Consider the following 22,572-nt stretch of genomic DNA (forward strand, 5'->3'; position numbering starts at 1 on the left):
CAAAATCTGAGAAACTTTTTCCTGCACAGTCTCTCAAAAAGTCGGTGAAGTACATGAGGTATTATTTTAAGTTTTGGGTTTTTTTTAAACAACATGTTGCTAAAGGGAGACCATCCCAGGGGCATGCTAACCAATGGTTCCAAGTGCTGGAATTCCTGCCAGCTTCTCTTTGTGCCAGCCTCTTGTCGGCCTTGGCGTCTCATTCAGATGAAGCCTGGCATGCAGGCACCGCCCATTTCTTGGCGCTGAGCTGCTATGAGAAGGAAAAGGGAACGCAAGAGAGGGGGAAAGCTGCCTCACGCAAACTGGCCTTTCTCGAAAAAAGAAACCATTGCTGATGATTGTCCAGATAATCGGAACTAAAGCCAGCGGCTACCGAACAACAAATCCCTTCTTGTGCACGGTACATCTTTCTGGTACGAAATCAAATGTTGATCTTTTAAAAAATGTTTGGAAATGCCATTTTATTTGTCCAAATGCTCTGGGCGTTTGCTATTGCTCCATCCTTGCTTCCCTGCCCCAACCTTCCCGCGTTCCTCAATACTAAAACATACAGTTTCTTTTTGAAAAACCTCAATGGTGGATTTTATTGCCTGTTCCCTGACTCGCCCATAGACTAGGTTCTTCTTTTGGCTTTGAATGTGTGTTGCTTATGGATGTTAGGAGGCTGGGGTGATTTGGATTTTTGCCACCCTATGCAGTAGAAAGTGTTGAATCATGTCAGACTTGCCATTCAACATGGCAGCCTTAACTAAGAGAGTATGCCTTTGCAATATCGAAATATATGGCAAGCAGTGTCCCTGGAAGACATGAGTTGCGCCTGCTCTGAGGTGACAGACTAAGAGGGAAATCATGATTCGCCTAAGGAATAATTTGGAGGGATTTTATTTGAATAACAGTTTTGGTCATTATTTCCTCATCTTGATATTTTGTAAAATGTTAATCATTTAGGAGCTGCTCTGTGGCTATCGTTTAGACACAGGTTAATTTTTATCTTCTTTTTCTTGGAGTTCTTCGTTCTTTCCTGGAGCGCATTTGAGGCTTATCAAGTGCAGGGAGGATAGTTTGGGAGTCCCTCGGGGTTTGGATATTGACATCGCTAGTGATTTATTGGGAGAAATTCAGATACCTTATGAAGGTGTCTGAAAAGACTACAGAGGATGCCTTTTCATGATGCCCACTTTTCTTCATTTTATATATTATTTATTTATTTATTAGACTTTTATCCTGCCACTCCCAGACGAGGGCCTCATTTTGGGAAGCTTGTTCCTTTTAATGATAGCCACTGATATAAACTTTGAGGGACTCCCGTGCAGCAAACAGAGTCCCACTTACAGTGTTGGAATGAGGCATAGGAGCCATTGTATGTAAGTCTGGCCTCTTTATGTCAAGCTTAATTTAGGCCCTTGATTCTATAACAAAAGAATGTTGTTTCCCTGAGAGTAACAGATTCTTCCATACAAAGGCTTCCTTCTAGATGTTTTGTTATCATCAAAGCCCTTCCCAAAAAAGGTGGAAATCTCTTTCCTGCTCCTAATAACAAAGTAAAAATTTTAGCGTAAGCTGCTAAATGCAAATATTGAATGCAGACCAACAAACCTAGTATGACCCAGTATCACTGCAGCCTCAATAGGACAAGATGTGAATTTGGCAGCTCTGGGAAAACTGGGCCTTTCTTTGGTTTTTCAGTTTCCCTGTTTCCCATTGCCAAAAAGACAGAGTTTTGGCTCTGAAGTCATACTTTGGTTTTTCGTCCCTCACAAGGAGAGTGCTTATGCTTACTATGTCCTACTAAATAGTGAAGAAATCCTGCACATAATATGTAACTGATCCTTTCTTCCTACAGACTTATAAAAAGCAACTATGTGAGAAAATCTCTTGTTCTTCTGCATACGCTGTTTATAACCTTGCAGGTTGTGCATTAAGAACTAGCAAAATGGAATATTCTGTTTTTCTATGCCTCCTAGTTGTCTGCAGGATTTTTTAATTGTTTAGGTCACTGATATTTGTTTATTTAGTGATTGCTTTGGGTATTGAGATCAAGACATACTCTCTTTGTGAGTCCTAATGGCTACTGTAACAGGCCCATGTCTTGTGTGCTTTTCATGAGTCCACCATTTTGTACCTTGGCTGCCTTATTCCTTTTCCTGCTTAATCAAAGAGGAACCAATTTGTGTTTGGATGTCATCGGCTGTAAGATATTGCAGAGAATGCAGTTTGCTGCTCTTGCTATACTGGAGTATTACACACAAGTGGCAACTATCTCACTCTGTGTTGGAACATTCTTTGCTATTTGTTTTAATTATATCCTGTTCCATCTAGTATGCAAAGAGATGTGCAGTTTTCTCAAATGTGCCTTCCCACTGGTATGTGTGCCTCCCCTCCACACATACACATATATTCCTATGCTTGCCTATGCGTTTTTATGGCCAAAAATGTTTTAAAATTAAAAGGTAAAATCCTGAGATTATATGTCATGTATAACACAATATATGCAGATGCGTAAAACACTTCATGATGACCTTTAGGGACTGCAGTAACAAATGGGCATCCGTAGTGCTGGATTTGATGGGCAAGACAGGACATTCAGTACCCCTAAAAATAATTCAACCATTTATATTCCTTTGATCAACATATTTAGATACCGTCCAATGAATATATTCAGCTATGCAGAGCTCCTTTTGTAGCTATCTTTAGTTCTCTGGTCAACAGTCAAAATAAAAGGTACAAAATCCAGGTATCAGTGGTGACTGAAACAAAACTGCAAGATTTTCATGTAAGATTATGTGAAAATGCCTTATGTGTCGGCCCTGGCTCTCTGGCCATTTTCTCATCAGTGGAGGGTGTTGTGGCCAACCGAGTGCTGCACTCCCTCTTGGGCCTCTGGGTTTCTCCTGCCCCCACCCTGGAGGCTGCTCTTACTTGGCCAGGTTGCCCCAGTCAGCAGCACTGTCAACAGCGCCAACGGCCAGATCGCCACCACTCCACTCCCCCCTGTGCCTGGTCTGCCATCTCAAAGGGCAAGGTCTACCAATTTGACTCCCCTTGGCCACCAGCCTGGGGCTTGAAGAAGGGCAAAGGGCTCCTGGCCTTCCCTTGCCAGGCAAGATAAGAAACAGCTGGGCAAAGAGGAGCTGAGGGGGCAGCCGGCTCTCACACCATGTCCATCTGGTCTCGACTCCGACAAGGGTCTGCAGTGGGCAAGGGAATTCGACAGACCCTCCCTTCTCATGGGGCCAGCCATAGCTACAGGGCAGGAGGGCAGGGCAAGCCCAGGGAGATGGGAAGGCAGAGGAGCCACCAGCAGAAGTGGGAATGGCTGCCCCTACAGAGCCCCAAACAAACCCTGCCCGCTTCCTCCGGCAGCCATTGGAGTCTCCAGGTATTTCCCAACCCAGAGTTGGCACCCACAGCTCATTTTCAGAGACTTCACAACCAACAGGTTGGGAAAACACCGCTATATGGCATTATGCACAGCTAAGAGCGATCCCCGTCCCAACCCCTGCCTTCCCCTGGTTCCACTTTTAAATCTGCAGAAACTTCCCTACCCAGAGTTAGCAACCCTCTCCCAGGTGCATGGGAGAAGGGGGTGTTAACCTGGATAGGGATTTTAGAACACAGGAACAGGGAATTTAAAGTCCACCATTAACATTTTTCAAACTAAGAACAATCACAGGAAGCCATTGAGGAAACCCAGAAGTACATGGTGTTGGAAACTGCTGTCAAGTTGCAGCCAATGTATAGTCACCCCATAGGGTTTTCAAGGCAAGAGAGCAGCAGAGGTGTTTTGCCATTGCATGTCTCTGTGTAGCAACCTTGGATTTACTTGGCAGTCCCCCATCCAAGTACTAACCAGGACTGACACTGCTTAGCTTCCAAGATCTAATAAGTCAGTACCATTACTTTGACCAAAAGTGGCTTCCTGGGGCTATTTCAGGACTGTAAAATCATGGGGGTGGGGGATTAAGAGTTAAGACTTTTCTCCAAATGGTCTTGTCCAAATCAAACCAGTGTGCTTGGGAATTGATGCGCCCCCTCCCCCACAAAAAAATGTCTGATTAAAGGTTACTAGGGCATACACAAGAGTGCATGAAGACTTTGTAAATGCATAATTTGGTGAAACTCTAGCTGGAATTTGTTCCTCAAGTCCCAGAGTATGTATATTTGTGATCTGTCTGGGTCAGAGCCTTGTTCCTGGAGGGGTATCAAGTTTTTTCTTCACTTCCACTGAAATTAAAATTCCTTGGCTGGTAATATCTTTATTGTGTCTGTTACTCCTCTCCCCTTTAGGTCCCAGGGTTTAAAGTGAATTAAAATCATAGAATCATCAAATAATAGAGTTGGAAGGTATCTCATGGGTCATCTAGTCCAACCCCCTGCACTATGCAGGACACTCACATCCCAATCGCTCATCTACTGTAACCTGCCACCCCCTTGAGCCTTCACAGAATCAGCCTCTCTGTCATATGGCTATCTAGCCTCTGTTTAAAAATTTCCAAAGATGGAGAACCCACCACCTCCTGAGGAAGCCTGTTCCATTGAGAAACCACTCTGTCAGGAACTTCTTCCTGATGTTTAGACAGAATTTCTTTTGAGTTAATTCCATCCCATTTGTTCTGGTCTGTCCCTCTGGAGCAAGAGAGAACAACTCTACTGCATCCTCTATATGGCACCCTTTTAAATACTTGAAGATGGTAATCAAATCCCCTCTGAGTCATCTCCTCTCTAGGCTAAACAGACCAAGCTCCCCCAGTATTTCTTCATACATCTTGGTCTCCAAACCCCTCACCATCTTTGTTGCCCTCCTCTGGACATGCTCCAGTTTGTCTACATCCCTCTTCAACTGGGGTGCCCAAAACTGCACACAGTACTCCAAGTGAGGCCGAACCAGAGAATTGAAGAAAAACTGGGTTTTATGTACAGTGCTTTTCACTACTCGAAGGAGTTAGAAAGTGGTTTACAATAACCTACCCTTCTTCTTGCCTTGCCCCTCATCCTCCTGTTCTACAGAAAGGGCCAGCTGGCGGCTCTCTCCCAGTGCCTGTTGGGGGCACCTGCTATCCTGATACTCATCTGCTTGGGCTCCCTACAGCAGCCAGCTACCCCTTCCCCCATGTGGCTCCTCCTCCAGTGAGGGCACAGAAGGGTGGTGCTTGTGGGGCACCAGGAGTGCTTGTGAGATGACAGTGGCAGCAGAGGGGGGAATGGCAGGTGGTGCTGGCCAGCCTGCGAGGTAGGCTGACAGTATGATGCACTCAGCACAGGTGGCCAGAGGCCCTACAGCTCTCACCTCACCTCACTGGCTAAATATTCATAAGTGAATATTTTCAGTGCACAAAGTGAGTTTTGAGTGGCCTAAAATATTCTCTACATGTCTTTTGACCAAAACTTGCACTTTCCCCACAATTTCACTGTTGTTTGCGCCACCTATCTGTAGCTGCCTTAGTCCTTTCATTTTCACTTTTATCCTTGGAAAGTTCGCAAACGAAATTTTGCTTTGATGACAATTGAATCATGTAGCCAGCATAATGTCATCCTGGCTCCACATAGCCAGTCAGGCAAAGCTACATGACAACATCAGGAAGCCAAGCCTAAGTGAGATTCTGGCTTCATTCAGGAAGATTTTTTAACCTATTTAATTAGGCCACATATTGTACCACTTCCAGTGAGTTGCATTGCTGTTTGGTGGAAGAAGTGAAATGTATCCTACCCTGGGATCTTGGTTCATCCCGATTCTTGCCCTTGTTATTATTCCCCATATGCATTTCAATATTAGTTTTTCACAACCTGAAACATCCATGGTTCCTCTATATATTTGTGAAACAGCCTGGGGGTGGAACGTGTCCGGCTGTCCAAGTTGGAACAGGCCAATCAGGGTGCAGCCAGCAAAGCTCTGATTGGCCCTGCCCCTGCAGCTCCTGCCCTCTGTCCCTGGACTCTAGCCTCTTTGTTCTCAGACGCGCCTCAGTGCCTGGAGCCAGCAGCAGGTAAGGGGAGAGAACAATGTATTGTGGTGGAAGGCCTGCTAAGGAGGGCCTTTTGGCCTGCTAGGCTGGGCCTGCTAATGCGGTCCTCTCGGCCTGCTGACTGCCTGCTAAGGAGCTCTGTCCTGGGCTTGCTAATGAGCTGACCAGCCCCCACCTACCCCACTTGATCCGGCTGCAAGTTGCGGCCCAAAGCCACCTTAAGCTGCCTGGCTGGGGGGCCATAGGAGGGGACCCTTTCAAGGCCTGCCTTAGAAACGGGCTTTGAAGCTAGTAAATATAATAAATAAACAAATATTGAGAAAGAGAGAGAGAGAGAGAGAGAGGTTGGAAATTTTTAAAAAGTTCTAATCAATGCCAGCAGTCAGGGACAGTTTTAAGGAGGATGAGTAGGTGATTAAAGCAATAAATGTTCAAGTGTGCACCAAGTGTGTCTTCCACCTTTGGGTACCCAATCTCATTAATGTCAACAGCCCAGGTGCATGACAACACAGCATATGCACATAACACAGTTGAATATGACAATATACAATGTACAAAAATTCTTATTTCAAGCTTGCTGGGCTTGAATTTCAGCAAGAGGGTTTTTTTTTAAAAAAAAGAAACAAACCGCTATTTTATTCTTTTTCATTTCCTTTAGTCAGGTTGGTGTAGTGGTTAGAGTGGCTACTCTGGAGAGTCACGGTTGATTTCCCAGTCAATGCAGCCAGCTGGGGGAGCTGTGCTAATTACAGTCCTGTTGGAGCTGTTCTCACAGAGCAGTCCTGTCAGAACTCTCTCAGCCCCACCTACCTCCCAGGGTGTGTGTTGTGCGAAGAGGAACGGTAAGCGATTATAAACCACTTTGAGAGTCCTTAAGGTAGAGAAAAGCAGGGCATAAAAACCAACTATTATTATTGTTATTATTCCACTGAATTGTTCTTTCCCATTCCATTTCTGCATTTTTATTGTAATTGTTTGTTACTTTCCCTCCTTTTACACATCCTTTTCCTCCATTTTTTCTCCTACAGCTCTCATTGGAAGCCGACTTTAATCTGAACTAGAGCTGTTCAAGACACAACTCCAGAACTTTCCTACTGCAGCCATTCAGCTCTGGCAGTTATGCAGCAGTACTAAAAGCGTATGTGAGCTTATGTAGTGCTCCTTCCCTACTGAGTAATTACAACCAGCAGTTGTGCAGTAGAGAAGGAGCCCAAAGCCAAAGGCTATCTCCGCGGTAGGCTTGAGCCTTGAGATCTGGATTAGGCACTCTTTGAAGAGGGAGGTGGGATTCAGAATGTACTAGCTAAAAAAAAAAGACCTTGTCTTCAAGCTGGTTCCTAGAAAATCTGTCCAGTTCTTCTAAGCACAACTTTGTGGATGATTTCTGGAGCTTCCTTTGATTTTTTAAAGTTATTTTTAGTTGATTGTTAACTAGAGCCAGAAGTTCTGAACACCACCATTTAAAAGATTTTCACAGACTTCCACTCTGTTTCCAGATGTATTATGAACAGCTTGTACTTCCTCATAAAACTTTAAACAAACTGGGACCTAGGCATCTGAACACCAGCATTGTTCTGAATGAAGCTGTGCATTTATTGAGAGCCTCCATCTGAAGCTCTCCTGAGGCCACCAGGGACAGAGCCTCTGTGGTAGCATCCTTGTTATGGAATGCCGCCTTTTGACCAATCCATGCAGCACCTACTTTTTATTTCTTAAACAGCAAGTTGAAACAATTATTTTCACATGCTTTCATGGAGCCTGAAATAGACCTTGGCTTCTGTGTTGCAGTTTTCCATCTGATTTTGTACATCTGTACACTGCCATAATCTGAAGCTCTTTATCATTTAATGATACATCCCTCCCTGCCTCATGAAGTTGCAGGTCTTGCCAGAGGCAAGGTAATTATGAAATTGTAAGATTCTTTCCCCTTCAAGGATCGCTGCCTTGTCGTGGTGAAGGGGCTTGCGTAGCTCAGTGAAGCTATGAGCTATGCCGTACAGAGCCGCTCAAGACAGACAGGTTATAGCTCAGAGCTCTGACAAAAGGTGATCCACTGGAGAAGGAAATGGCAAACCACTCCAGTATCTTTGCCATGAAAACTCTATGGACAGGTTCAAAAGGCAAAACGATATGATGGTGGCAGCGGAAGAAGAGTCCCTCCAGTCGGAAGGTGTCCAATATGCTACTGGGGATGAACAGACGGCTAGTACGAGTAGCACCAGAATGAATGAAGCGACTGGGCCAAAGCTGAAAGGATGCTCAGTTATGGAGGGAACAGGTGGTGAAAAGACAGTCCGACACTGTAAAGACTTTTATTCCATAGGAACCTGGAACGTCAGATCCATGAATCAAGGCAAGCTGGATGTGGTCAAACAAGAGATGACAAGACTGAACATCGACATTTTAGGAATTAGTGAACTCAAATGGACAGGAATGGATGAATTTAATTCAGATGACCATCAGGTGTACTACTGTACAGTAGAAGTGACAAATAGATTTAAGGAATTAGATCTGATAGACAGAGTGCCTGAAGAACTATGGACGGAGGTTCACAACATTGTACAAGAGGTAGTAACTAAAAGAAAAAGAAATGCAAAGAAAAAGAAATGCAAGAAAGAAAAATGGCTGTCTGAGGAAGCTTTACAAATAGCTGAGGAGAGAAGGAAAGTGAAAGGCAAGGGCAAAATTCACCCAACTGAATGCTGAATTCCAGAGAATAGCTAGAACAGATAAGAATGCCTTCTTAAATGAACAGTGCAAACAAATAGAAGAAAACAATAGAATAGGGGGATTAAAAAATTGGAGATATGAAGATGGGTATGATAAAGGACTAAAATTGTAGGGACCTAACAGAAGCAGAAGAGATTTTTAAAAGGTGGCAAAATTATATAGAAGAACTATACAAGAGCGAACTTAACATCCCTGATAACCACGACTGACCTGGAGCCAGACATCCTGTAATGTGAAGTCAAATGGGCGTTAGGAAGTCTGAGCAACAATAAAGCTAGTGGAGGTAACACCATTCCAGTTGAACTATTCAAAATCTTAAAAGACAATGCAGTAAAAGTGCTACACTCAATATGCCAGCAAATCTGGAAAACTCAACAGTGGCCACAGGATTGGAAAAGGTCAGTTTACATTCCAATCCCAAAGCAAGGCAATGCCAAAGAATGTTCAAACTACTGCACCATTGCACTAATTTCCCATGCTAGCAGTTATGCTCAAAATCCTCCAAGCTAGGCTCCAGCAATATGTGGACCGAGAACGTCCAGAAGTACAGGCAGGATTTAGAAGAGGCAGAGGAACTAGAGATCAGATTGCCAACATATATATGCTAGATCAGTGGTCCCCAACCTTTTTATCATCCGGGACCGGTCAACACTTGACAATTTTACTGAGGCCTGGTAGTCTTTTACTGAGGGACGTCACCACTGCTGCCTGAGCCCCTGCTCCACTTACTTTCCTGCCAGTGCCCCTGACTTCCCGCCGCCCGCTGGGGAGTGCTGCCAGCAGCAGCTGCACAGTGTTATGCCAAGGGGGAGCCCCAGCCATGGCAGCCTCCGGAGAGCACCAAAGGTGAGCCGGCGGCAGAGTGGCAGGGCAGCCCCCAAACAGCAGCTGGGGAGGTGGACAAGGAGGAGCCGCGGCCTGGTACCAACTGATCCACGGACCGGTACCGGTCCCCGGACCGGAGGTTGGGGACCACTGTGCTAGATCATGGAGAAAGCTAGGGAGTTCCAGAAGAATACCAGAGCATCTTATCTGTCTCTTGAGAAACCTATATGCTGGTCAAGAAGCAGCAGTGAGAACCGGGCATGGAATCACTGATTGGTTCAAAATTGAGAAAGGAATTTGGCAAGACTGCATACTGTTGCCTTGCCTATTTAACTTGTATGCAGAGCATATCATGAGAAAGGTGGAGTTAGATGAGTCACAAATTGGGATCAAGATTGCAGGGAGAAATATCAACAACCTCAGATATGCAGATGATACCACTCTAATGGCAGAAAGCGAAGAGGAACTAAAGAGCCTTTTGATGCGAGTGAAGGAGGAGAGTGCAAACGTTGGCTTGAAACTCAACATCAAGAAAACGAAGATCACAGCATCTGGCCCTCTCAATTCCTGGCAAATAGATGGGGAAGAAATGGAGGTAGTGACGGATTTTATTTGCCTGGGCTCCAAGATGACTGCAGATGGGGACTGCAGCAAATAAATTAAAAGACGCTTGCTCCTGGGAAGGAAAGCTATGGCAAATCTAGACAGCATCCTAAAAAGCAGAGACATCACCCTGCCAACGAAAGTTCATCTAGTCTAGGCAATGGTCTTCCCAGTTGCAATATGGCTGTGAAAGTTGAACCATAAGAAAGGCCGAGCGTCAAAGAATTGAGGCTTTTGAACTCTGATGCTGGAGAAGACTCTTGGGAGTCCCTTGGACTGCAAGGCAAACAAACCGGTCAGTCCTAGAGGAGATCAGCCCTGACTGCTCCTTAGAAGGCCAGATCCTGAAGATGAAACTCAAATACTTTGGCCACCTCATGAGAAGGAAGGACCCCCTGGAGAAGAGCCTAATGCTGGAAGCGATCGAGGGCAAAAGAAGAGGGGATGACAGAGAATGAGGTGGCTGGATGGAGTCACTGAAGCAGTTGGTGCAAACTTAAATGGACTTCGAGGAATGGTAGAGGACAGGAAGGCCTGGAGGATCATTGTCCATGGGGTCGCAATGGGTTGGACACGAATTTGCACCTAACAACAACAACAAAGACTTTTTTATCATCATCCTTCTAAGCAGCTACTACTTCCTACCATAAAGCTGGGGATTAAATTCTTGTTGGCCTCCTTAAGCACTGAAGCCAGTTCCCTGCATAGGAGGCAAAACACCACATACTTATTACATGTTTATAATTTATCTTATGCATATAAATTCCACCGTTTCAACCAAGCTTTATTCATCAGGTGGCTGTTTGACATCTTTGGTACCATATGCCTGTTTAAAGGATCTCAATGGACCTCTGTTGGATTTCCCTGCCTGTTAAATAGTCTTGGAATAACCCAGGAGAATTTTAAAAAGAACCATTCCATCTCTTTATAAAGACAGGCAACTCCAAGAAGAGACCTGTGACTTTTACTCCTTGTAAAAACTGAATAATGTAGTTGGTGGTAGACATTTTTCAGTTGGCATCATGAGTCAACCTTTCTGCTTCAAGCTATACTCCCACTGCTCCATGGATGTCACCAATATGACTTATCCCTCTCTTAGCCCCTAATCATGTTTCTATAATACAATGGAGTTTCTTCTCAAGAGAGGACTGTGTTGATTTATTTGATCATTTCCATACCTTCCAACAGGTGGCAATATGTACACTGCTGTGGGGTTCCCCCCTGTAACTGGACATGAAATTGCTGGTAGGAGAACAGCCAAACCAAATAAATGAATCACACTCATTTGGCCTTATGATACACCCTTCCCAAATTCTCCTGAAATATTAACTTCAAAGGCTACCTTTCCTAACATCCTGGATCATACAGTTTACCTTTAAAAATTTTTACATTTGTATGGTTTATTTTCTTGGCTTGGCAGCATTTGGTGCATTTCAGCCTCTATGTATGTACTCACCTACACATACATGCTGGATTTCCTTAATGCATCTGATGAAATAGGCTTTTCCCTATAAACCAGTGAGCATCCACAGCAATCCTTGTCATCTTCCACCCAACCAGATAACATCTTCTGTGAAATAATAGCTGTTGAGGTGTATTTTTCACTCCTTCAAGGCCTCTCATCAATTCTGCATGTTCATCTCATTCCTCTTCCAATCTACAGGGCATGAAGGAATGGAAGTCTGTTTCAGATCAGAGACATGTAAAGTATTTAATTGGTCATCTGCTCAGCCCTTTTCACAAAGGGACAGAAAATTCTATAACTCAAGTGCCCTTGACTGATATATTGCCAGCCTAATCCTACTCATCGGCTTTAACTGTGAGAGTACAAATAAAAGCTCGAACCCACCACTGCAGCCAAAGCATTATCCCATCCTCAAGGAGAACACAATTGCTTTTAATAAGGTAAAAAAGATGAGTAGCTGTTTCAAGTACTGATATCTGATATCTTAGGTAGCAGAGTGTGGGTGCTGTCCTTGCCCCTGCACCTCCTGGCAGTATACACGACCCTTTGCACAACATCACAGCAGAAGACTGCTGCTGCAGAAGAAAACTTAGCTGTTAACTAAAGAAAGGTGTCTTGGACAGTGTTCCCTCTTTGTGCATCTGTGTGGTATATAACCCAAACTGACCTTTCATAAGGTCCTGCACTGTCACTCTATTCACATGCTAATAGTCTCACATTTTATTTCAGAGATAGTTCAGAAGCTTAAGGAACATATAGATATTGAAATGATGTAAAAGGTAACGGTAAAGGTATCCCCTGTGCAAGCACTGGGTCATGTCTGACCCTTGGGGTGACGCCCTCTAGCGTTTTCATGGCAGACTCAATACGGGGTGGTTTGCCAGTGCCTTCCCCAGTCATTACTGTTTACCCCCCAGCAAGCTGGGTATTCATTTTACCAACCTCAGAAGGATAGAAGGCTGAGTCAACCTTGAGCTGGCTGCTGGGATTGAACTCCCAGCCTCATGGGCAGACAGCTTCAGATAGCATGTCACTGCCTTACCACTCTGCACCACAAGAGGCTCTTATTGAAATGATGTACAGATGAGCTTTCTAACTTGCAGATTTTCATATGAAAAAACAGTATATTATTGAAGCCAATCCATTTAATCCAAGCCATCTCAACATAGCTGAGGATACATATTTCTCTGATCACACACATTACGGAATGAAGTACTTGGTTGATGCCTTTTCATATTTGTCTTCTTTAACTGGGAGTCTCAAAGGTCTATTTTGTTAATGAATGAAGAGAAGGAAGCCAATAAGGCATGGCCAAGCTCATTCAGTACAGTGACCAGAATGTCAGATTCAAATTTCACCTCGCTATGAGACTTATTGGATAAGTGGGGAGAGGAAAGGGAAGGCGACTGTAAGCCGCTTTGAGACTCCTCCTGGTAGAGAAAATCGGCATATAAGAACCAACTCTGCTTCTTCATAACTGTGAGCCAGTTACTATCAGCCTAAAATGCATCAGAGGATTATTGTGGGAATGTGTGTATTCTTGAGCTCCTTGGAGGAAGGGGAATAAAAATCTAATAGCAAATAAACAATAAATATATGCAAGTAAAAAACAAGTACTCTGCACCTCCAGCTCTTTTCCGCTTACAGAGTTGAAGACTCTTTGAGAAAAATGAAATTTGGGATGCTGTAAAGTGCTTTGTTTATAACTAGGACCATTTTTGCATAAGTGCATACCTCGGATTGATGTTCTTGAATAACCAAAGTTTGTGAAACTTTAGCTTCTTAATTTAGTGCTCCGTTACTCCGTATTTTCCAAGTCCACTCTTTCAGTGATTTTCCCCCTTTGGATCTGAACTGCAGCTTTCCAGTGAGAAATTCCTGATTTAAAATTTTGCTTCCAGCACCACTTTTGCATCAACAGTGTTGCTTGCTCAGCTCCCTTCCACCACCATACCTGCACCCCTCAAATTGACCCCTCAATAATCCACTAATTCTTTTAAGTGTAATGTTGGTTTCATTACCGTGCAATATTTTTCACTATAGTATAGCAATATTATGATGTTGGGACAAAATGGGTAGCAAGGTTTCATGCATCCTACTCCTTTCCCGCCCACGCACTGCAGCCTGTGGCCATGGAGGCCGCGCCCAGCCTCCAGCCACGAGACCGCAACGCCCCGGGAAGCCTTCACCTGGAATAGGCTAGCTGCCCACCTGCGCCAGAGACCTGCCGAGGGCCACCTGCAGGCCCGACGCTAGCCCTGGCCTTCTGCCGCACCCTCCCATGCACACGCCTCAGTGGGGGGGGGGGCATCCATCCTTCCACGGGCCCCTACTCTGCCCATTTTTATAAATGGGCTTTCCCCCTAGTTATTGAATAACACTGTAATTAACTGCTGTATCCAATTTGATGATTGCCAGTCATTTTATTAATTGACTATTACGGAGGAGTGGGGGAAGTGGGTAGCCGTGTTGGTCTGAAGTAGCACAACAAAACAAAATCAGAGTCCAGTGGCACCTTTAAGACCAACAAAGATTTATTCAAGGTGTGATCTTTTGATCAGCTGTTCTGAGATGTTATCTTGTCCTGAGACCAGAGAGTGGGGAACTTTGAAACGGTAGCAATTATGCTGTTCCCTATGTCACTTTTTTTTACAATGTTATAATATTATAATGTTACTACACGTGCACACACAAAAAAGAAGGTTCCATTGCTGACAAAGTATATGATAAAATCAGAGTCCAGTAGCACCTTTAAGACCAACAAAGATTTATTCAAGGCGTGAGCTTTCGAGTGCAAGCACCCTTCATCAGACTATGATCTTCTTACATGACAGGGAATATATAGCAAAAATCAGTTCTGTTACATCTGTGTCGCAACCAGATACAGCCAATGATAATCCTTTGTCAAAACAGCTAATCAATCCCCTAGAATTCAGTGTACTTTACAAAGAGAAACCAAAATGTTACTGGTAGAGAGATCAAAGGCTATCACCTTTCCATATGTCATTGCTAGATCTGTGGGTTCAAGGAAGCCAGGACCCTGGGGGATTTCCAAACCCCTTAAAATAGTTAAATGCTTACCTTTCGTTGTCATTATATTCCGGCCCCTCCATGTGACATCGCCAACATGCAGCATCTGGGCAATAAACAATAGATCTTCCCACCAGTGCATGCTATTGGTCAGTTTCACTTTAAACTGACTGGATCCAGCAGGCAGGATCTAGCCACACATTGGTCAATTTCAGTACAGGCTTATGATCCTGCCTTGGACCTCAAGCTCAGTCCTTGGCAGAACCACAGACACAACACCATGACCTTGCAACCCCTTTTCAAAGGAAGTGTGAAATACATGGGGAGGATCAGCTCTGAATTCAAGAAAACATTCCCCAAAATAAATGCCTTTATGCAGAAGGGGTGCTGCAAAGTCAGAGGATCAACTGGGAAACTGCAGCAACACCACTGACAATTTTCTACCAAGAAAACAATTGTAATGAATGAAATAAAGATTAAGGGCTTTTTTGCAGCAGGAAGAATGTTAGTGCTGATCTTCATCACCTCTCTAGAAGAAACAGACCACATAAGGATTGCCATCTGTGTAGTGTAGGTGTAGCCAAACTGCGGCCCTCCAGATGTCCATGGACTACAATTCCCATGAGCCCCTGTCAGCAAATGGACATTTGGAGGGCTGTATTTTGGTTTCCCCTGGTGTAGTGTTTCTTGAGCCAATACATAATATCAATAATATCACAAAGTAGTCTTTCAAGCAAGGGTCCAGGGTTGAAGCCAAGAGATTTAAAATTGGTGGGCATACCTTGAATTTCTCCCTCTTCATTGTGGCATGAGGGGAAACATTTATATCCATTCAGGGCTTATGTATGAGTGGGAAGTTTTTGCAATATGATTTTTATTATTCCTGCTACGAAAAGTATTAGAATTTGGCTTGTGAGGTGGGATTCCTGCAAGTTATCTGGGATGATTTTGCCTAATGAGGCTTATGAATTGCACAAATTCAATCTTGGATAATATAGAGTATCAGACTAGGATTTAGAAGCCAGTTAACAATATTGTTTATTAGATCAAGCCTGTCTCACTGCTTTATGCCACATGAAACATATCCCTTGCCTATTCTGTTTCCAAAAGAGATGAGCAAAGCATCTTCCCAGGAAAGAGCAAACTAATTCTGAATAAATAAAAATAAAATAAATATAAAGTCCCCTTACCCTGAGTCAGATCATAGGTCCATCTATCTTAGTGTTGTCTACTGTGACTGTCTCTCCAGGGACCTAGGCAGAGAGAGAGAGAGAGAGAGAGAGAGTTCCCCCCCACACACACACACTCCACCCCCCCCCAAAAAAAACAACAGAGTGCCTTTTAACTGATGGAGTGCTAACGGTTGAACCTGGGAGCTTCAGAATACAAAGTATTTATATAACCCCAAGGCAATGGCCATTCTCCTCTGTTCTGCATCAGTGGAACCCTATAAATGAATTAAGACTTAATCTCCAGGGTTATATTTGGATCCCAATGACTAAATATTTGGTTCTTCCACCATCCCCAGCACCTTGTCCTGCCATGGTCAACATCTAAAACAATTCAGGCTCTGAAGCATTATATTATTCCTGCCCCTCACTTCCATTCCTTCCAGACAAGCTACAATAAGAGCTAATCTGGGTTATGTTGTCACACAGCTGTGATGAAACCTGGAGGTTACTCCCAGAGCAAGCACTTCCTCATTTATAATAAATCCACCATTAGCTATACAAGGTTCTCTCCAGCTCAGGAAAGGCCTCCGTAGCAGAACTAGCTAAATAAATAAGCAGCTAAGTAAGGTCATTTGGAAGTTACTTTACCAAGCCATCCTTCCTTTGGATTAAACAAGAAGATTTTATCATAGATGTGACCTCTAAAATTACAATATATATTAAAATAGCACCAATAATGTTAAAAACGATCCAATAATTAATTGCAAGTGAATATGTAAAGACCCCTGCTGGTGGGGCAGAAATATTCTAAACCCAGGGTCCTCAGCTGAAGGCCTGAGGGCTGCGTGTGGTCCCAGACCTGTTTCTGTGTGGCTCTCCAACCTGCTTGTCTGCTGCTATCACCCTCAGGGCATTTCCCCTCAGACCCATACTGTTCTCCCTGCCTCAAGAGGCACCATCTACTGATGTTCTTCCTGTCCCTTTCTTGCTAAAAATCAATAGCAACATTGTTTGTTTTGGTCTCCATGGTTCCTTCTGTCAGCCCCCTCTTTCTTCTTATGCGTCTTAATAGCATTTTGTCCATTCCAGGTGCTTTACTAGCCAGCAAATCTCATTCACCCATACCACTCAGCTTTTTAACTCACCCTCTCCATGAACTACTATATTGAATCTATCTACCTATCTATCTATCTATCTATCTATCTATCTATCTATCTATCTATCTATCTATCTATCTATCTATCTATCTATCTATCTATCAGAAAGGTAATTTCGCTGTGTGAATGGGTTCAGGAGATGTCAGGTCTGCTTTTGCAAAAAAAAAAAAAAAAAAGAGGGGAAAGGACAGTAAAAGGATACAAAGTGTTTTGCATATTGAACATTTCTAGAGGCTCCACCCATCAAAGCAAGTGGCTTCCAAAGTTACTGGTGAGGTCACTGCTGCAAGCAAAAGCATTCTTCCTTCCATAAGAGCTGGTTGCTCTGACTTCTGGCTTTGCTTGCTTCTGCCTCTCCTCCCTTCCCCACTCCAGCTAGGAGTTATTGCAAGAGCTGGTGAGTGGCCCCTTGCGTACTCTCTTAGCAGAGAAACTTATGGTATTCCCCTTCCCACATCTTCCTCCAGCCAAATTCCCCTCCCTCTGGCTGCCATTTTACTCCTCATGACTGAGGCTTGGCTGGCAAGCAGTGATGCATATGTGCAGCCTGCATATTTTATGGGTATTTTAATGGGGATAGGACTGTTGTGACCCGCCACAAGCCTACAAGGAGTGGCGGGAAATAAATCCAATTAATAACAACAACAACAACAATAACAATAATAATAATAAAATTTGAAACCAACTTAATGGCATATTCTCTGTTCCAGGTGGAAGGTTGCCCTCATTCACTTTTTCTGTCTACTATCCATTTTTGGAGGGCCCCCAATTTTTAACGTATTAAAATTAAATTGTATTAGCAGGTGTATATTTATTTATTTTATTTATTTATTTATTTATCATACTTTTATACCGCCCTCCCCGGAGGCTCAGGGCGGTTTACATTATAACAGAGAACCATACATAAAACAGTCTGTAGAACATGTACACCAATAACCAACAATTGCAACCAAACACAACACAGTATAACAATAAACAATCATAACACAAACAGGTCCAGGGCTTATTGATTGAATTCTGAGGGGGGGGTGGGGGGGAGCAGGGGCCCTTGGTCGCTGTAGATTACATCTGGTCTCGGCCAAATGCCTGGTGGAGGAGCTCCTTTTTGCAGGCCCTGCGGATTTTTTGCAGGCCCTTGAATATTTATACTTCAAGGGACTGTATTTATTAAGAAATATCACAGTTTTCAATGTACTTAGGATTGCAACTCTACTATCTAGTAGACCAGATTCACAGTCCATTTTTAAAAAATTGTTCCTAGTCTGTGTATGTAGCCCAGTGCTTCTGAGAACTGTAGTGGATTGGGGGGGGGGGCAGGGGTGTCTTCTCTTCTTTGCCATGGTCAAATTGAAAATCCCCAGCTAAAAGCAGCTAGAGTGGAGTGGATTTAATGGGAAAGGGAGGCATTTGGCCCCTAAAATTGTGCTACTCATATTTTTATTTATTCAAGGATTAAACTCTGCAACTGCTGCTCTGCTGAAAACCCTGTAACATGTCTGCAAAAGGAAGTTCTGTTTCAAATAAATGAAAAATTGCAGATGTGTCTTTAATAACAAATGGACTACTGAGTACTTCTTTATTTATCAACCTAAAGAAATTTGCTGCAGCCATGTTCACAGTCTTTGGCACCACAAACATCTGTGAACAAACCTTTTCCAAATGAAAATTGTGAAATTGAAGTGTAGGCTTACAGATGAACATTTACATGACATTTTAAGAGTGTCTGTCACAAACCTTGACTTGGACATTAATGCCTTGGCTAACAGAAAATAGCCACAACAATCACACTGACTGTGTTTATTTAGCATGTGTAGCTAAATAAAAGGATTCCACAGTAAAATATTGTTCCAAAATGGTTTCCATTTAAGTTAGCATTTCTTCATTTACCTTTGAATGTGTACTTTTGATCTAAATAAGTAGGTTAATAATTTGTTACATTTTGGTTTAAGATGTGGCCCTCTTTAGGCACACTAATGCGGCCACATTCTAATTCAGTCCAATTCAGTCCAAGAGTATTCCAAGATAGAAAGGATTAACCTTGACCGTAATGCATGATTTGTTTCTTTCTACAAGGGCCTTAAATTATATCAGCTACTTAAATAACATAAGCTACCATACAGTCATTGGTAAGAACTTAGTTTTCCTCTATTTTGTCTAGAGTAGCGATCCCCAACCTGTGGGCTGCGGACCACATGTGGTCCTTCGACTATTTGGAGGTGGGCCCCGAAGGACGCCTTCTCCCCCCCCCCTTTACAACACACTTCGGGTGTCATTGTCTCCCATCACTCCCAGATGGGACTATCTCGTTGCAGAGAAACAAGCTCAGGGTTCCCATTGATTTGTCATTGTCATGAGTTAAAATTTCCATGAAAATAAAATGTTCCTTATGTTCATTGTTGTGGCGTGTCTGTATCTTATTTTGAAGGGATGTTTAAACCTTACCATAGCGATCAGAGAGCGTTAGGGCAGTGGTTCAGAGCAGAGGAGTAAACTACCACCCCCCCAGCGGGCCTCAGTAAAATTGTCAAGCGTTGAGTGGTCCCCGGTGAGAAAAAGTTTGGGAACCACTGGTCTAGAGCATGGGGTATCCAGCCCATAAGCAACTGATTACCTTTACTGCCAGAAAACAGAGGCTGTGCATTATGGCCCTGTTTATTGTCCCAGTGCTAACATGTAACAGCCACTAGAAGTCAGAGGTAGGCATCAGGGAGCTGCTGTAAGGAAACACTGTAAGAGTGCTAATGTTTTAAGCCTGATTGTATTTTGAGTAAAAAATATTGTTAATTGGTATGAGCTTTCATGAGTCACTGCTCACAAAAGCTCATTCCTTGCCATAATTTTTAAAAGTCTTTAAGGTGTTACTGGACTCTTTCTCATTTTTCCCACTACAGACAAACACATCTACCTATCTTGATCTGTCATTAATTGGGTTTGTCTATGTCATTTATAAAGCTTATAACTCCAGTACCTAGCATTACATTTTATGGCACACATGGCCTAGCCCAACAAAGTAATTTTTGTATTAGATCTGACCTTTGAAACAAATGAATTTGACTGCTCTGGTCTAGAGGATTTGGGCTGTTGCTAATAAAATGGTAGAACAAAATTTGAGTCCAGTGACACCTTTAAGACCAACAACATTTTATTCATGGTATAAATGTGCACACATACTTCTTCACTTTGTTGGTCTTAAAGGAGCCACAGGACTCAAACTTAGGGGCTTTCCGCACCGGGATCCATGTAGCAAATTGTTTACTGAACAAGAAATCGCCATTTAAAATAGTGGAATTCGTCCTGCCTTTGTAGTGGAATGCATACCTGCCTTTGTAGTGGAATCCAGTTGCGTTTCTATCGTTTCCCACAGGCTTCCAGTCTCGACAAAAATCGCTAGAAAGGAAGCGCTATTGCCAAGCTCGTCCCGCCCCTGGCTGTCAAGCAGCCAATGGGCGGCCGTTAGCATGCTCCCAAACAGCCCCTTTCCTTTTAAGAAATGTTTAAAAAAATAAATACACACGTTGCAACGAATATGCGTTGATTCGTTGCAACGGAGAGACCCATCCAGCTAGCGAGTGTGTTTGAGCTGCCGTTTCATCGTTGCCACGCTCCCCCCAAGTGAAAAAAAAAATCCCTCCCCCCTCACGGGTGCGATTTTCGGCCGAAAACAGTGTGAAAAATAAAGGGAAAATACATCAGCAAACGGGCTTCTGTGTTGATTGTGCTTAGTGACTGTCAACAGAGGGACTGCAGACGGGGAAGCCTCACTGGCTAAACAGAGGCTCGCTGGTGCGTTGATCTCCGCTCGCTCGGAGAAAAAAAAAATGGCGATCGCTTCGCTGGAAGATCAGAGGAGAGAGCCAGGGGGAGGGACTTTGCAGAAACCACAACAATGGTAACACAGAGAACTTTCCCACTAGTGTTGCAGATTGGTTGCAGGAGTGTAGTGCTTTCCGGAGGGTGAATCCACTTTTTGGGATTTCCCTGAAAGCGCTACAACGAAGCGCTTTTTGCGGATCGGTTTCAGGTGTGTTGCAGATTGTCAACGACGTTGTGCATAACGGCGAAACTGTAGCGTTTTCAATTAGTAACCATTGTGCAATTTTGAAGGAGTGCGGAAAGCCCCTTAGTTCTGCTGGTTCAAATCAACTCAGCTACCCACCTTAATTAAGTGGTAGCTTGTAAAATGCTGATTCTGTAAATTTAGGCAGACTGGAAGTGGCTGGGCAGAAGGGATTGTGTCGGTGCTTGGCTCTTGTGGCCCTTCCGTGCATGCCCAGTGAAATACCAATCACCACTTTGGGGCTGGGGGGCAAATTTCCTCCAGGGATTGGCCAGGGGGGGGATCGTCTGGGTATGGAATTGGGGTCATTGTGGGTGGGCAGGTAGTTGTGATTTTCCTGCACTGTGCAGGGGATTGGACTAGATGACCCTGGATGTCCTTTCTATCTCTATGATTCTGATTGTTCCATGTATTGTTATTATGTTATTATGTAAACCGCCCTGAGCCCCCGGGGAGGGCGGTATATAAATATAATAAATAAATAAATAAATAAATAAATAAATAAATAAATAAATAAGGTCCTCTGAGTTTGTGTTCAGTGAGCATCAGGGCTATTACTTATAGACATATGGCCGGAGAGCATTTAGAACAGTGACTTCAAGGTGTTAATCCCAGTTACCTGCCCTAATGCATAGATCACCTTCATTGGAAAAACTGTGAGCTTGAATCAGATGTCTTTCATAATTTCAATCTGCATTGCATCATTTTCAAAGAGATGTGCATTTCCATTCACATTCTAACATATCTGATCACACACTATGTGACTAGAGCTGGGCTGGCTTGAATATATTTCGTATTTTTAATCAAACATTTATTTCCACCTTTTCTAAGTTATTCGAAAAAGTCTAAATCAATCAAATGCAGAAATAATTATTTTAATTATGCCTATAATTAATTACAATTTTTAAACCCTCGGAACGGCACTAAAAACAGCAGAAGTTTATATATTGTGAACCACCACAAGACGGCTATGCTGAGAGTGGGCGTATAAAAGTTGAAGAATAAATAAATAAATAATCCCAAGCACTGACAATATCCTGTGGGGAAAGTACCAACAAATTAGCATGAAAGGCTGGGACTACTATTTTGTTGTGTGTGCCATAGTTGTGTGCTATCCAGCCTGAGCTAGGCTGTCCATTTGGAATGTATGAGATCAGCACAGGGATTTGACACAGTGAGGACAGTGACAAGCGCTTCAGTCACATTCAAAAGTCTCCATGCATTAATTCCTTTTGTTATTTCATTATGAAGCTTCAAGTACATTGAATGATACATTGAAGTCCATAATTATAAACAAGAGAACAACTAACAGCAAAGCCACAATGTTTGTTATACCCAACTATTAATTACTTCTACTGCATTAGAAATGGGTGTTTTTGAAAGATAGCAGAGCCTGATCTTTACGAAAGGGGTGTTGTTGCGGGATTCCTTTCCAAACCTTTCTCCAAGTGGCATTAGAAGCTGTTTAGAAACTGGCCAAAGACCTCCTTTGCTGAGGGAGAACCCTACTGTGCCTTTAATCAAGTATTATTTGTGTAGCTTCTACCAGGGGAAGGTCAGTAAATTC

Source organism: Paroedura picta, chromosome 4 (assembly GCF_049243985.1).
Source record: "Paroedura picta isolate Pp20150507F chromosome 4, Ppicta_v3.0, whole genome shotgun sequence".
Classification (NCBI taxonomy): domain Eukaryota; kingdom Metazoa; phylum Chordata; class Lepidosauria; order Squamata; family Gekkonidae; genus Paroedura; species Paroedura picta.